The sequence below is a fragment of the Mustelus asterias genome, chromosome 15 (genome assembly GCF_964213995.1).
Source record: "Mustelus asterias chromosome 15, sMusAst1.hap1.1, whole genome shotgun sequence".
Classification (NCBI taxonomy): Eukaryota; Metazoa; Chordata; class Chondrichthyes; order Carcharhiniformes; family Triakidae; genus Mustelus; species Mustelus asterias.
Window position 1 is genome coordinate 86,445,759 of NC_135815.1, and position 14,681 is coordinate 86,460,439.

General features: G+C 46.9%; 1 protein-coding gene and 1 pseudogene across 1 annotated transcript in view; both read right to left on the reverse strand.

The window, feature by feature from the left end:
* The window catches only part of zbtb2b (zinc finger and BTB domain containing 2b), a 74,649-nt gene extending 71,144 nt beyond the window's left edge, over nt 1–3,505 (reverse strand). Inside the window, exon 1 of the mRNA XM_078230267.1 lies at nt 3,448–3,505. The gene's annotated coding sequence lies outside the window, so the exon portion shown is untranslated. The remainder of the gene's footprint in view (nt 1–3,447) is intronic.
* A 10,735-nt stretch (nt 3,506–14,240) lies between these two features.
* Nucleotides 14,241–14,443, reverse strand: LOC144504964 (U2 spliceosomal RNA; annotated as a pseudogene).
* Nucleotides 14,444–14,681: the final 238 nt, after the last annotated feature.

Below are 14,681 nucleotides of genomic sequence, written 5' to 3' on the forward strand. Positions count from 1 at the left end.
GTTACAGTCATAGCTAGGGTGTAGAGAAAGATCAACTTAATGCAAGGTAAGTCCATTCAAAAGTCTGACAGCAGCAGGGAAGAAGCTGTTCTTGAGTCGCTTGGAGATCTCGGATGTTAACAATCTCTGGTTCTTAAGGCATAGATGTTACTTCCTTTTCTGCTACTGCTGTGAAGCACAGTAAGAAGTCTCACAACACCAGGTTAAAGTCCAACAGGTTTATTTGGTAGCACAAGCCACAAATTTTCGGAGCACTGCCACTGCAACTTCCGACGAGCCAACTGAAAAACCGCACCGACCTCCTCAGAAGACAAACACAGAACACGGCGGACAGAGTACCCTTCGTCATCCAGTACTTTCCCGGAGCGGAGAAGCTACAACATCTTCTCCGGAGCCTTCAACATGTCATCAGTGAAGACGAACATCTCGTCTAGGCCATTCCCACACCCCAACTTCTAGCCTTCAAACAACCGCACAACCTCAAACAGACCATTGTCCACAGCAAACTACCCAGCCTTCAGGAGAACAGTGACCACGACACCACACAACACTGCCACAGCAACCTCTGCAAGATGTGCTGGATCATCGACACAGATGCCATCATCTCACGTGAGAACACCATCCACCAAGTACATGGTACATACATACTCTTGCAACTCGGCCAACGTTGTCGACCTGATATGCTGCAGGAAAGGATGACTCGAGGCATGGTACATTGGGGAGACCATTCAGACGCTACGACAACGGATGAATGAACACCGCTCGACAATCACCAGGCAGGAGTGTTCTCTTCCTGTCGGGGAACACTTCAGCAATCATGGGCATTCAACCTCTGATCTTCAGGTAAGCGTTCTCCAAGGCGGCCTTCACGACACACGACAACACAGAATCGCCGAGCAGAAACTGATAGCCAAGTTCCGCACACAGGAGGACGGCCTCAACCGGGATCTTGGGTTCATGTCACACTATCTGTAACCTCCATGATTTGCCTGGGCTTGCAAAATCTCACGAACTGTCCTGGCTGGAGACAATACACATTTCTTTAACCTGTGCTTAACCGTCTCCTTTAAGACTTGATTACCTGTAAAGACTCGCATTCCAACCATTATCTTGTAAATTGAGTTTGTGTCTTTATATGCCCTGTTTGTGAACAGAACTCCCACTCACCTGATGAAGGAGCAGTGCTCTGAAAGCTTGTGGCTTGTGCTAACAAATAAACCTGTTGGACTTTAACCTGGTGTTGTGAGACCTCTTACTGTTCCTACCCCATTCCAATGCCGGCATCTCCACATCACTGCTGTGACGGCCTGCCTTCTCAGCTTTGTCTGTGGTGTGGTGATTCTCAGGTTAAATCACCACCAGTTAGCTCTCCCCCCGCCAAGAGGAGAGCAGCCTATGGTCATCTGAGGCTGTGGCGACTTTACCGTTTAAACTGCTGTGTCTTGGCAGACAACACTTTAATATTAAAAAAGAGAGCCCAACATGGCAACCCTACCACTCTGCATCTCGCAGTTCCTTTTTCCAAATATGGCCTGAAGTTGCATAGCTGCAACCTGATTTATTGTTTGAAGACATTCATCATTAGGGAGGGGGGAGGGGGGGGGGGGGGAATTGAGACAATCACCGTCCCGTCTTTGTTTGAGGAAGACCCATTTAATTCAGGAATGTATTTTGGATAATTTCAGTATATTGGTAGTTGACACCTCTTAGTCTGGAATGTATCCTTTTGTCCTTGTGAGACAGGGTGGCAATTTTTGAATTCACAGGTCAGGTCAGATGCCCTTTGGCAGCTTTCTTTAGTCGCTCATATTTCCCATTTTAAAAAGGTTACTTCCAAAAGGTTCCACATGACAGGGCATGACAATCAATAACATATTAATTATTACTCTCAGTAGTTTTCTAAAAATGGAGTCTTGCTATGCACAAATTGACGGCTACATTTACTACTTACCAACAGCGTTTGCACTTCAAAAATACTTCAGTTACAACTGGGCGGCACGGTAGCACAGTGGTTAGCACTGCTGCTTCACAGCTCCAGGGACCTGGGTTCGATTCCCGGCTTGGGTCACTGTCTGTGTGGAGTTTGCACATTCTCCTCGTGTCTGCGTGGGTTTCCTCTGGGTGCTCCGGTTTCCTCCCACAGTCCAAAGATGTGCGGGTTAGGTTGATTGGCCATGCTAAAATTGCCCCTTAGTGTCCTGAGATGTGTAGGTTAGAGGGATTAGCGGGTAAATATGTAGGGATATGGGCGTCGGGCCTGGGTGGGATTGTGGTCGGTGCAGACTCGATGGGCCGAATGGCCTCCTTCTGCACTGTAGGATTTCTATGAACTGTTTTGGGAATTCATGAGGATGTGATAAATTGTATATATAGGCAAGTTTCTTCCTTTAAATGATATACAGTATTGGTTTCCATTAAAGAGCTTCATCTGCTAGATATTTCCCTCAAAAACAAGAATTATGAGTAATGTATATTTAGCGCAAGAAAGAATGAGTTGAATGGAGCTCTGCTTTTGTATCGGGTGTGATTTTCCATTGCGTGCCTTATGCTTTTGAAGACAAGTCATATTTGTGGCCTGGATACAACAATTGGGGGGAATTTCTGACACCAGATTCCACTCTACATGGATTCTCCCTTCGTTTTTCAAGCACAAACCATTGCCACAGTTAACACGTAATGTTTAATGACATACAAAAAAACATATTCAAGTAAGGAAATAGTGAACTGAGTTAGTTTTCTAAAGGCTTTGTCTTATCCTATTCTTCAGTCTTTAAGAATAAACGGAAAATTGATATATGTCAGGATTTACAATGAAAAACTGTGATTATTCCATTTTACTTAGGGCATCCTTGTCTTTTCAAAACAATATGTTTGTTCTACCCTGCAGCTGTAATCATAGGTATCAGTCAATCTACCATGCCTAACAGTTATCAGCTTTCATCATTTAAGTTGTTATTATTGCAGAGGTTAAGAGGACAGGTTGTTAAATCTGTTTGGTTTGACTCTTAAGAAGTAAAAGCAAATGTATTTTGGAAATGCAGTATGCTGGTTTCTAAAGGTTGGAAGCCACTAAATAATCTTTGAAGGGGCAGAAGCATTTAAAGGAACAGCAGAGAATGTCATTCAGACCATTGGTCGGAATTCTCCCAAAAAGATTCTGAGTGTTGGATTCGCGGGAAAACTGGAGTAATTCACGCTGCTTTTCTCAATGGGAGTTCACACTAGAATCTCCCACACTGTGCAATGCAGAGGCCACTAGCGTGAATCTCATTAGAGAAACCACCGGGTTTAACTGACAGCCTCCCGATTGCTGGCCAGCTCAATCGCAGCCGCCCCCCCGCCCCCCACTCCCCCACAGCCCGATTGCACCCCCCCCCCCTGGAGAATTCAGTCCCAGGCCCACTAATTACATTCAAAATAGATTTAAATAAGATTAAAATTACTTACCTGGTCTTCCTGCCGGTTTCCAGCACGGATCTGACAGCGCTGGAAATCTGGCGCTGGGAGATGCGCTCATGGCGGGAACGCAAGCGCGAATCCTGCACGTGGCCCGACAGCGAGATTCTCTCACCCCGCTGTGCTAGAAGATTAGCGTGGCGGAGTGGGAGAATCGCCCCCATGTGTTTGTGCCATTGCTTTGCTAGAATAATCCAAAATTAGTTTCACTGCTCTTTCCCATAGCCCTGTAACTTCTTTTCCTTCAAATACTGTACTTATTAAAACTTCCCTAAATGTATCTGCACCAACCACATCCTATGGTAAAGGTCAGATTTGTTTGATGACATTTGTGCATGATGCAATGACTCTCATGCTTGCCATGGGATATTGTAACCACATTCTAAAATCCTGCCTTGATCCACCCTCTATAAAATAGATGAGAAAACTCTCTGCACTGGCTGGTATGTTTCTATGTTCCCCTCAATTATTATTTTTACTGGTCTGTTTGTCCTATATTCATTTCAAAGGTAATTCGCATTCAGTGTTTGTTGTTTGTGTCTGAACTATAATTGCATTTATTCGTACCAATTGCACACTATACAGCATAAATTTCAGGATATAAATTCAAACATGTAGGAAATGCAATTTTCTGGAGCTGCAGAGATGGGTTTTACGGCCTCTTACTGGGCATGTTTACAGCAAGACTTTTAACAACACCAGGTTAAAGTCCAACAGGTTTATTTGGTAGCAAATGCCATTAGCTTTCGGAGCGCTGCTCCTTCGTCAGATGGAGTGTAAATCTGCAGATTTCCAAAAGCTAAAGGCATTTGCTACCAAATAAACCTGTTGGACTTTAACCTGGTGTTGTTAAAACTCTTACTGTGTTTACCCCAGTCCAACGCCGGCATCTCCACATCATGTTTACAGCACCAGGGGCAAGGTTCATGTAAAATATGTCAGCTGACTGCCTTCCAGCCCACCCCCAACTCAGTAACTCGGCACAGCCCACTGTAAGTTTAAGTTTATTTATTAGTGTCACAAGTAGGCTTACATTAACACTGCAATTAAGTTACTGTAAAAATCCCCGAGTTGCCACACTCCGGCGCCCGTTCGGGTACACTGAGGGTGAATTTAGCAAGATCATGCATGTTGGTTTTTGTTTCCCTGCTTGGCATCCAAACCCCACTCTCCCCCTCAAGATTGCCGGATCCCTCCCCATCCAAAAGGTCCAGTTTCCAGCACGGATCTGACAGCGCTGGAAATCTGGTGCTGGGAGATGTGCTCATGGCGGGAAGGCAAGCGCGAATCCTGCGCATGGCCCAACAGCGAGATTCTCTCATCCTGCTGTGCTAGGTCACTGTCTGTGTGGCGTTTGCACGTTCTCCCTGTGTCTACGTGGGTTTCCTCTGGGTGCTCCGGTTTCCTCCCACAGTCCAAAGATGTGCAGGTTAGGTTGATTGGCCATGCTAAATTGATCCCAGTGTCAGGGGGATTAGCAGAGTAAATGTGTGGTGTTATGGGAATAGCACCTGGGTGGGATTGTGGTTGATGCAGACTCGATGTGCCAAATGGCCTCCTTCTGCACTAAACTACTTCATGGGCTTCCTTGTAGTCCCAGCAATGCCCACTCTTGAGTTCACGTTTATTAGAGCTCCCGTCCATTCAGATTGGCTGGTAGCTCTCGAGGGTGGGACTTTCTCCTGCTGAGAGGAGGAAGATTGACACTCACCTTGTTAAGGCCACCTGCAGCATATTTTACTGCAGAACAGCCTCCAAGGGAGGCAAGCAATATGCATCCCCATAAAATTCCCGTCAGGTAAATGGAAAGAAGAAAGGGCATGACTTTCTGGCCCCAGCGGCATAATTTCCAGTGGTCAAGGCAGCTGCCATTGGCCAGCATTGGGATCTTCTGGCCCCATCAATGTCTATGGTGTTTTGCGTGCCTTGCACCCTCTGCCGCTGGAAAAGGCACCACAGGGATCACCATTGGCAGGACCGGTATATTATGCCAGCAGTAAGAGCCAGAAAACTTTGGCCAAAGACTTTACATTTATATAGCGCCTTTCATAAATTTTGAACATCCCAATTAAGTACTTTTTAATGTGTAGGCTCCCTTGTCTCTTATCTCCTCCTTCTTAGGCAGTCCCTTGGGATCAAGGGTGACTTGCTTCCAGCCTGGTTCGATGGACTTAATCAGCCATCTCAGAATCCAATGTGTGATCTGCAGACTCTGCCGCATGTGGGGCAGGTGGTGCTTCAAGGACAGGTTGTTTGGAAGATTTTGTGCTCTTGACAATGCCTTGACTTTGACTCTATACTTGCCCGAAATCTCTCAATCTGTTTGGTGACTTCCTGAATGAGCCTTCTCCATTTTGGTTGGCCACGAGCTGGGGCCTCCCGTGAATCACTCTTGTAACACAGGAAACACAATAGCTAATTTTCACACAACTTCCCATAAACAGCAATGAAATAAGTGGAGCGGCACAGTGGTTAGCACTGCTGCCTCACAGCGCCAGGGACCCAGGTTCAATTCTGAAAAAGTGCAGTTTGCATGTTCTCCCCGAGCCTGCGTGGGTTCCTCCGGGTGCTCCGGTTTCCTCCCACAGTCCAAAGATCTGCAGGTTAGGTTGATTGGCCATGCTAAATTGATCCTAGTGTCAGGGGGATTAGCAGAGTAAATGTGTGGTGTTATGGGAATAGCGCCTGGGTGGGATTGTGGTCGGTGCAGACTCGATGGGCCAAATGGCCTCCTTCTGCACTGTAGGGATTCTATGGATTCTATGGAAAACAATCTATCTTAGTGATATTGGCTGAAGGATAAATGTTGCCCAGGACACTGGGGACAACTTTCCAGTTCTTCTGCAAAATAATGCCTGAGGATCTTTTTTAACCATTAAAGAAGCCTCGGATTTACATCTCCTCTGAAAGCCAGCATTCCCACACAGTTGACATGCATTATGTTCTCAAATTAGATCGGAATTTGAACCCATGGCCTCCTGACTCCGAGGCAAGAGTGCTACTATTGAGCCACAGCTAACACTGACATGTGGAATCTTTAACTCTTACCATGTTGCAAAGTTGTGGATCCATATTACATTGAGAGGATTCTTCCACTTTCAACACCAGAAAGTGGAAGCCAAATGCTGTCTAAAAGGGGAGAAATGTGCTGGGCTTTATTAGTGTAGCCTCTAAGGAGCCAGTTCTGACTAAATGTTGCAGCAGCAGGCTGGGTGAGCAGCGGGGAAGTAAGAAACAGTGCTGGGCCCAAATTGTCGGTGAGCAACCTTTTCCTGCCTCTTTTCAAGAATGTCTATCACAGGGGCAGCTTGCACACACAGCCGGACAAGGCCCAGAGGCATAGTGCTCAGAAACAGAAGAAGGCTCCATGATTTCAAAAGCCTCAAAGTTACTGGGAGAGATTCTCCATTAGTAGATCGCGCGGATCCAGAGAATAACGTGTGGGCCTAAAAATCCATTTCGGACCCGGCGTCAAACAGTTTGCCAATTTCCTGGCCCCTTCCTGATGGCGCAAACCAGATCGTGCTCAGAAAGGGCGCAAGTCCAAATTGCATTTATAAAGTAGCATTTAAATATGCACAGCACATTCAAATCTCAGCGCATGGAATTCACCGTAGCGGGCTAACGGTGACAGTCGCTACTGGTCTCCACAAGCAGAGACTTAACATGATGGTCATGCTCTGAGGCCATTGAAACTCCTGGAAGTTTGGGCCATGGACAGGCAGTGCCCATTGGGCAGTGCCCACTTGGCGGTGCCCAACTGGCACAATGGCAGTGCCAGGCAGTGACCACGGGACAGCCTGATGCAGCCAGTTGGGTACAGCCAGTGTGCCAGGGCAGTGCTGAGGGGGTGGGGCCTGAGTGGAGGCCATGATGGAAGGGCTATGAGGGGGAGGGTCTGAGGCGAGGGTTGTGCAAGGGTGGATCGTGAAGGCGGTCATGATGGGGGGGCATGTCAGGGATCATGATGGGGGACCCATCGGGAGGGCACCGATGCTAGTGACCTGTGTTGGGGGAGGGAGTGGGTGAGGCTGATGGGGAGATTCTGATGTCTGCGGGGTGCGGGAGGGTGTCTCCTAGTGCACAATGAGATTGGGTCGCCCTTGCAAAATGACGCCCAAGCACTCAGGGGCCAGGCTCGCTGACATGTTTAAGCCCGCCTCCCCTAGTACTGGTGTGAAACTTCCAACTCTCTGTGTGGGAGGATTGGGATGTGGAGAGTGCCGGAGAGACCGGCGCGGATAACTCCATTATTCTCGCCGTTATGACACTTAGAAAGTTTTTGGGAGAATTCCGCCCACTGCTCCACTTGGCAATAGCCAAGCTGGGGGAGGGGAGGCGGCAGTTAAAATAAAGTCAGTGATTTACCCCAACCACTGTGATTCCGTTGTCTTACTTCATAGAAATCATAGAAACCCTACAGTGCAGAAGGAGGCCATTCGGCCCATCGAGTCTGCACCGACCACAATCCCACCCAGACCCTACCCCCACATATTTACCCGCTAATCCCTCTAACCTATGCATTTTAGGATTCTAAGGAGCAATTTTTAACCTGGCCAATCAACCTAACCTGCACATCTTTGGACTGTGGGAGGAAACCGGAGCACCCGGAGGAAACCCACGCAGACACGAGGAGAATGTGCAAACTCCACACAGACAGTGACCCGAGCCGGGGATCGAACCCGGGACCCTGGCGCTGTGAAGCAGCAGTGCTAACCACTGCGCTACCATGCCGCCCATAGTGGAGGTCTTCCTGGTATTCAATTTTAACCTGCTGTTTAGAAAATCTGCAGGATCCTACGTTAAATATGCAGATCTGGTCCCAATAACATTATAATATGATGCAAACCTCTTCACATTCATTTCTGCACATTTATAAAATTTACTTTTGTGAAAAAAATGTCAGTATATTTGTTCTACAATCAAACGTAAAATCTTCCCGTTGAATAAAGAAAACACAGAACTAGGAAGCCTCCCCTCTCTCGCTATATGATCCAAATTGGGACCTGTAGCACAAAATGATCTTGGATAGCTGTAGGGTTGCCAACTCTGGCTGGATATAATCTTGGAGATTTCATCACAAAGGAAATTTGGCATGTCCGCCACGACTCTCACCAACTTTTACAGATGCACCATAGAAAGCATTCTTTCCGGATGTATCACAGCTTGGTGTGGCTCCTGCTCTGACCAAGACCGCAAGAAACTACAAAGGGTCGTGAATGAAGCCCAGTCCATCACGCAAACCAGTCTCCCACCCATTGACACTGTCTACACTTCCCGCTGCCTTGGAAAGGCAGCCAGCAGAATCAAGAACCCCACACACCCCGGGCATACTCTTTTCCACGTTCTTCCATTGGGAAAATGATACAAAAGTCTGAGGTCACGTATGGCTCAAGAACAGCTTCTTCCCTGCTGCCGTCAGACTTTTGAATGGACCTACCTCGCACTAAGTTGATCTTTTTTTACACCTTATCTATGACTGTAACACTACATTCTGCACTCTCTCCTTTCCTTCTCTATCAACAGTATGTTTTGTCTGTATAGCGTGCAAGAAACAATACTTTTCACTGTATACCAATACATGTGACAATAACAAATCAAATCAAATCAAACATGACTTCCTCCCTTCACTTGCCCCGCCTCAAACATTTCTATTTCACTGGAAAGTGAACAGATTCCATTACCCAACTGGATGATTCATGATGCAGTCAAACAGCCTTTTCTTGCCAATTCCAACAGTTTTATAACTAATAAACATTGGGTGCTTGGGTGTTGAATGAATTTTAAAAAAATGCCCCTTTGATTTTCTGCTGCCAGTCGTGTCATGAAGATTCCTCTTCAATTCCTGGAAACACCAGGGCAACCCTGGAGGGTTGGCAACCCATCAATATTGTGCTGTGGACTCTGGATTTATGCACTGGATTTCCACTCCACAGCCATGCTACTCCTCTGAGTGTTGGAGGCCAAAAGCCTGTGTATTTGTCTGAATTCCTGAACAGATTTATTCACAGATGGAACCTTTTGCAGTAAAATACAGTCTGATGTCAAATCTGGCTCAATTCACATGGTAGTTTCAAACCAGACCATGAGCTAAAAGTCAAACCAGCAGACCGAGTCCCTCAGAATGGCCTCCCTTTATAGCTTGTTCAAGTAATATTGCCGGGCTTATCCCCACTACTATGGTCTTATTGAGAACGTCATGATGTGGAGATGCCGGCGTTGGACTGGGGTAAGCACAGTAAGAAGTCTCACAACACCAGGTTAAAGTCCAACAGGTTTATTTGGTAGCAAATACCATAAGCTTTCGGAGCGCTGCTCCTTCGTCAGATGGAGTGGATATCCACTCCATCTGACGAAGGAGTTCTGCTCCGAAAGCTAATGGTATTTGCTACCAAATAAACCTGTTGGACTTTAACCTGGTGTTGTGAGACTTCTTACTGTGCTTATTGAGAACTACAGAGGCCTTCCCACCTTGCTTCTTGTGACATGGTTCAAAGTTGTAACTAGCTGGAATATCAGAAATATCCAATCTCTACCTTCCTTGCTTCCTTTCAAATGCGGCATTGCCAGCTGCAAAACTAATTTGCGAAGATTTCAAGTTTCTTAACACATGGGGTGGAATTTTGTTTACACCCTTCCAGCAGCAGGTTTGGTGGCGGGGTACTTTAATCGGGTGGGAAGGTGATGGGAAGGGAGATTACCACTTTGACAAAGAGCTTGACTGAGCTTTGACAAAGGGTCATCTGCACTTGAAACATCAGCTCTTTTCTCTCTTTACAGATGCTGCCAGACCCGCTGAGAGTTTCCAGCATTTTCTCTTTTGGTTTCAGATTCCAGCATCCGCAGTAATTTGCTTTCACTTAGGGGGATTACCACCTTGCTTTTTTTTATTCATTACTGGGGTGTGGGCTTCGCTGCCTTGGCCAGCATTCATTGCCCATCCCCAACTGCCCTTCAGAAGTGGTGGTGAGCTGTCTCCTTGAACTGCTGCAGTCCATATGGTGTAGCTACGCCCATGGTGCTAGTAGGGAAGGAGTTCCAGGATTTTGTCCCAGCGACAGTGAAGGAACAATGATATAGTTCCAAGTCAGAATAGTGAGTGGCTTGAAGGGGAATTTACAGATGGTGCTATTCCCATGTGTCTGCTGCCCTTTTTCTTAGCAATTTTGGATTTGGAAGGTGCTACTTAAGGAGCCCTGGTGAGTTCTTGCAGCGCATCTTGTAGATAGTATACACTGCTACCACTGTGCTTCGGTGGTGGGGGGAGTGAATGTTTGTGGATGGGATGCCAGTCAAGCAGGCTGCTTTATCCTGGATGACGTCAAACTTCTTGAGTGTTGTTGGAGCTGCACTCATCCAGGCAAATGGAGAATATTCCATTGCACACCACACTTGTGCCTTGTAGATGGTGGACATGCAATGGAAGTCGAGAGTGAATGACTTGCTGTAGGATTCCTAGCCTCGGAGCTTTCCTTGTAACCACAGTATTGATATGGCTAGTCCAGTTCAGTTTCTAGTCAACGGTAACCCCAGGATGTTGATAGTGGGGAATTTATCGACAGTAATGCCATTGAATGTCAAGAGGCAATGGTTTGATTTTCTCCTGTTGAAGATAGTCATTGTCCGGCACTCTGTTGTGTGCATGTTACTTGCCACTTGTTAGCCCAAGCCTGAATGTTGTCCATGCATTTGGACATGGACTCCTTCAGTATCTGAGGAGTCGGGAATGGTGTTGAACATTTTGCAATCTTCAGCAAACATCCCCATTTCTGACCTTATGATGAAAGGAAGGGTGTTGATGAAGCAATTGAAGAAGGTTGGGCATCGGACACTACTCAGAGGAACTCTTGTAGTGATGTCCTAGAACTGAGATGATTGACCTCAAATAGCCACAACCGTCTAGATAAGCTTCAGGCAAGATCAAAAGAGTGATACTGACATCTTTGCATGCAGTGGCAGAGGCCATTTTGAAGTTGAGGCTATGCTAAAAGAGATTGGCCACAAAAAAATTGGCTTCTTAATGTTCATAATATTAGTGCTACATGTGCTGTTTTGCAACCAAAGCAGCATTTATGCTGCATTTTAAAAATTAATTCATGGGACATGGGCGTCGTTGGTGAGCAGCATTTATTGTCCATCCCTAGTTGCCGTTGAGAAGGTAGTGGTGAGCTGCCTTCTTGAATCGCTGTAGTCTATGTGCTGTGGGTTGACCCACAATGCTGTAGGGAGGGAATTCCAGGATTTTTACCCAGCTACTGAGAAGGAACGGCGATATAGTTCCACGTCAGGATGGTGAGTGGCTTGGAGGGGAACATGTATCCATGCATCCATGTATCTGCTGCCCTTGTTCTTCTAGATGGAAGTGGTTGCGAGTTTGGAAGGTGCTGTCTAAGGATCGTTGGTGAATTGCTGCAGTGCATCTTGTAGATAGTACACACTGCTGCTACTGAGCATCAATGGAGGAGGGAGTGGCACTGCTGGGGTGCCAGGCTGGCAATGTCCAAGAGGCACCCCCATCTACCCCTGACCTCCCAGACGGGGGCCTCAATGGCCTCCAGTTCTACCGGCAAGGACATCACGTCTGGTCACCATTGATGGTGAGCCCAGATGATTGCATCCTGGGCTCACGAATTCTATTGAAATAAGCTTTTACATTTATTTAAATTTTATAATCAGCCTCGCGCCCTTTATATCTGGTGCCGGTAAGATCGCGAGAGGCGAGAAATTGGGCGTGAACCTGATTTCTCGGCTCTATGGTGTCTCGCCCTACCCATCGGCCGGTGGGGCGCAATGGTAAGATCGCCCCCAGCATTTCATTTCCTGAGTGCGCAGTTGTTGTGTGACCATGCTCAGCACATCATGTAGGTAAATTCCCCGTTTTCTGACTCAGTGTTCATATTAGGTGCTACCCCAGTGGCTGCAGCATAGCTGGTTGACAGCTGCTGACTACGGGAGACTGCAATGACCTTGCAGTAAGACCTTGAGCAATTCTCGCCCTTAAAAACCATACCTAGCACAAAGAAAGATATTTGTGGTGGCTGGAATTCAAATATCTCAGCTGCGGGACATCACTGCAGGAGTTCCTCAGGTTCAGCTGCTTCATCAATGACCTGCCTTTCATCATAAGGTCAGAACTGGGAATGTTCGCTGATAAGTGCCCAATGTTCAGCACCATTTGTGACTCCTCAGATATTGAACAAGTCCATGTCTAAATCAGCAAGACCTGGACAATATTCAGGGCTGACAAGTGGCAAGTAATATCTGTGTCACACAAGTGCCAGGCAATGACCACCTCCAGCAAGTGAGGGAGATCAAACCATCGCCCCTTTCCATTCCATGACATTCAGTGGCATAACCATTGCTGAATGCCCCACTATTGACATCCTGGGGGTTATCACTGACCAGAAACTGAACCGGACTAGTTATACAAATACTGGGTGGGATGTACCAGGCTCGCTCATCCTAAAACCGTAAAATCCCGCCCGAGGTCAACGGATCTTTCCATGGGCTGCCCCTCGCTTGCTCCAATTCCCATGGCGGGTGGGCCAGTAAAATTCTGGCCACTATGTCTACGAGAGCAAGTCAAAGACTCAGGGTGGGATTTTTCAGCCGCGCTCGCCTCAAAATTGGAAAATCCTGCCAGAGGTCAACAGATCTTTGCATGGTGTCCCCCCCCACCACCTGCTATGATTCCCGTGACAGGTATGACGAGAAAATGACCCCCCTCCATTCCCAGGAATCCTGTGGCAAGGAACTTATTTCCTGACACTACAAAGTCTGTCCATAATCTACAAGCACAAAGTCAGGAATGTGAAGGAATACTCTCCCCTTGCCTGGATGAGTGCAGCTCCAACAACATTCAAGAAGCTCAACACCATCCAGGGCAAAGCAGCCCACTTGTTTGCTATCCCTTCCAGAAAAAAATTCAATTGCTCCACCACCGGCAAACATTGACAGCAGTGTGCACCATATGCAAGGTGCACTGGGAGAACTCACCAAGGTTCCCTTAGCAAGCACCTTCCAAACCCATGACCACTAGCATCTAGAAGGACAAGGGCACCAGATTCCTGGAAATACCACCACCTGGAGGTTCCCCTTCAAGTCACTCACCATTCTGACTTGGAAATATATCACAGTTCCTTCACTGTTGCTGGCCAAAATCCTGGAATTCTCTCCTTAACTGTGCTGTCCATGTACCTACAATTCATGGACTGCAGCAGTTCAAGAAGGTAACTCAACACCACCTTCTGAAGGGCAACTGGGGATGGGCTTCTGCTACAGTATAAGCTGAGACATTGACCATCATGGTTGGATCTGCAAGTGTTCATGGCATTGGCTATCATTTCCACATTGGAAGGGAATAGGCTCGAGGCTCTTTGCAAAGCTCGATGCAAGGTTGGTGCCAAACCCTTCCATGCTCCTTGACAAGTGACAGCAGCTTTTCTGGTAGGCTCACCAATGCAACAAGCTTTTCATTGCGCATGTCATCAGCCCTTTTCTGTATGTCGCCCTACTAAAGACCTCCTTTGAGTTCTCTGTAGCAGTGCTCATGTGTGACCGAACCCTCTGGCAAAGTGGAACCTGATGAAGATGTTGAAGGAGCGAGACTCCGAAAGCTTGTGCTGCCAAATAAACTTGTTGGGCTTTAAAAACATTTAAAAAATACTTTTCCAATTCAATCAAATCAAATCCAATTCAGAGTCTCAACAAGTTGAGACATTTCCAATCCAGGCTGACAAGACAGGGCAAGCGACCAAATTGCCCCGTCCTGGGCCTGATCTACATGAGCCTAGCTGATTGGAGGAGCAAAGCAACACCTCCTCCAACACTCGAGCTCATTTGCATCTTAGCCAAAAGGCCGAGATGCCGCTTTTAAAAATTGCTTCATATGAAACATATGAAGCTTCAATGTAACCCAATGACCTCAACCAAGAGCAGCATCCAATCCATACTACACTTGATCTTAGCCAAAAGGCCGAGAAGGCTTTAACCTGGTGAAGTGAGACTTCTTAAAGTGGAACGTGCACAACCCTATCTCTGTTTCCTGACTATAGGCTACTTATGCACAGTGACTCATCACTTTGCAGAACCCCTCCTCTAAGGAATGTTTAGTGCTGTTATCTGAGCTGGCATTTGCAAGTGTGAGATTCAGTGACTGTTTTTCAACATCATCAATCTCCTGTTTCTCTTTGATTGCAAGCTCCCACTGCTTGCCCAGGTGGCAG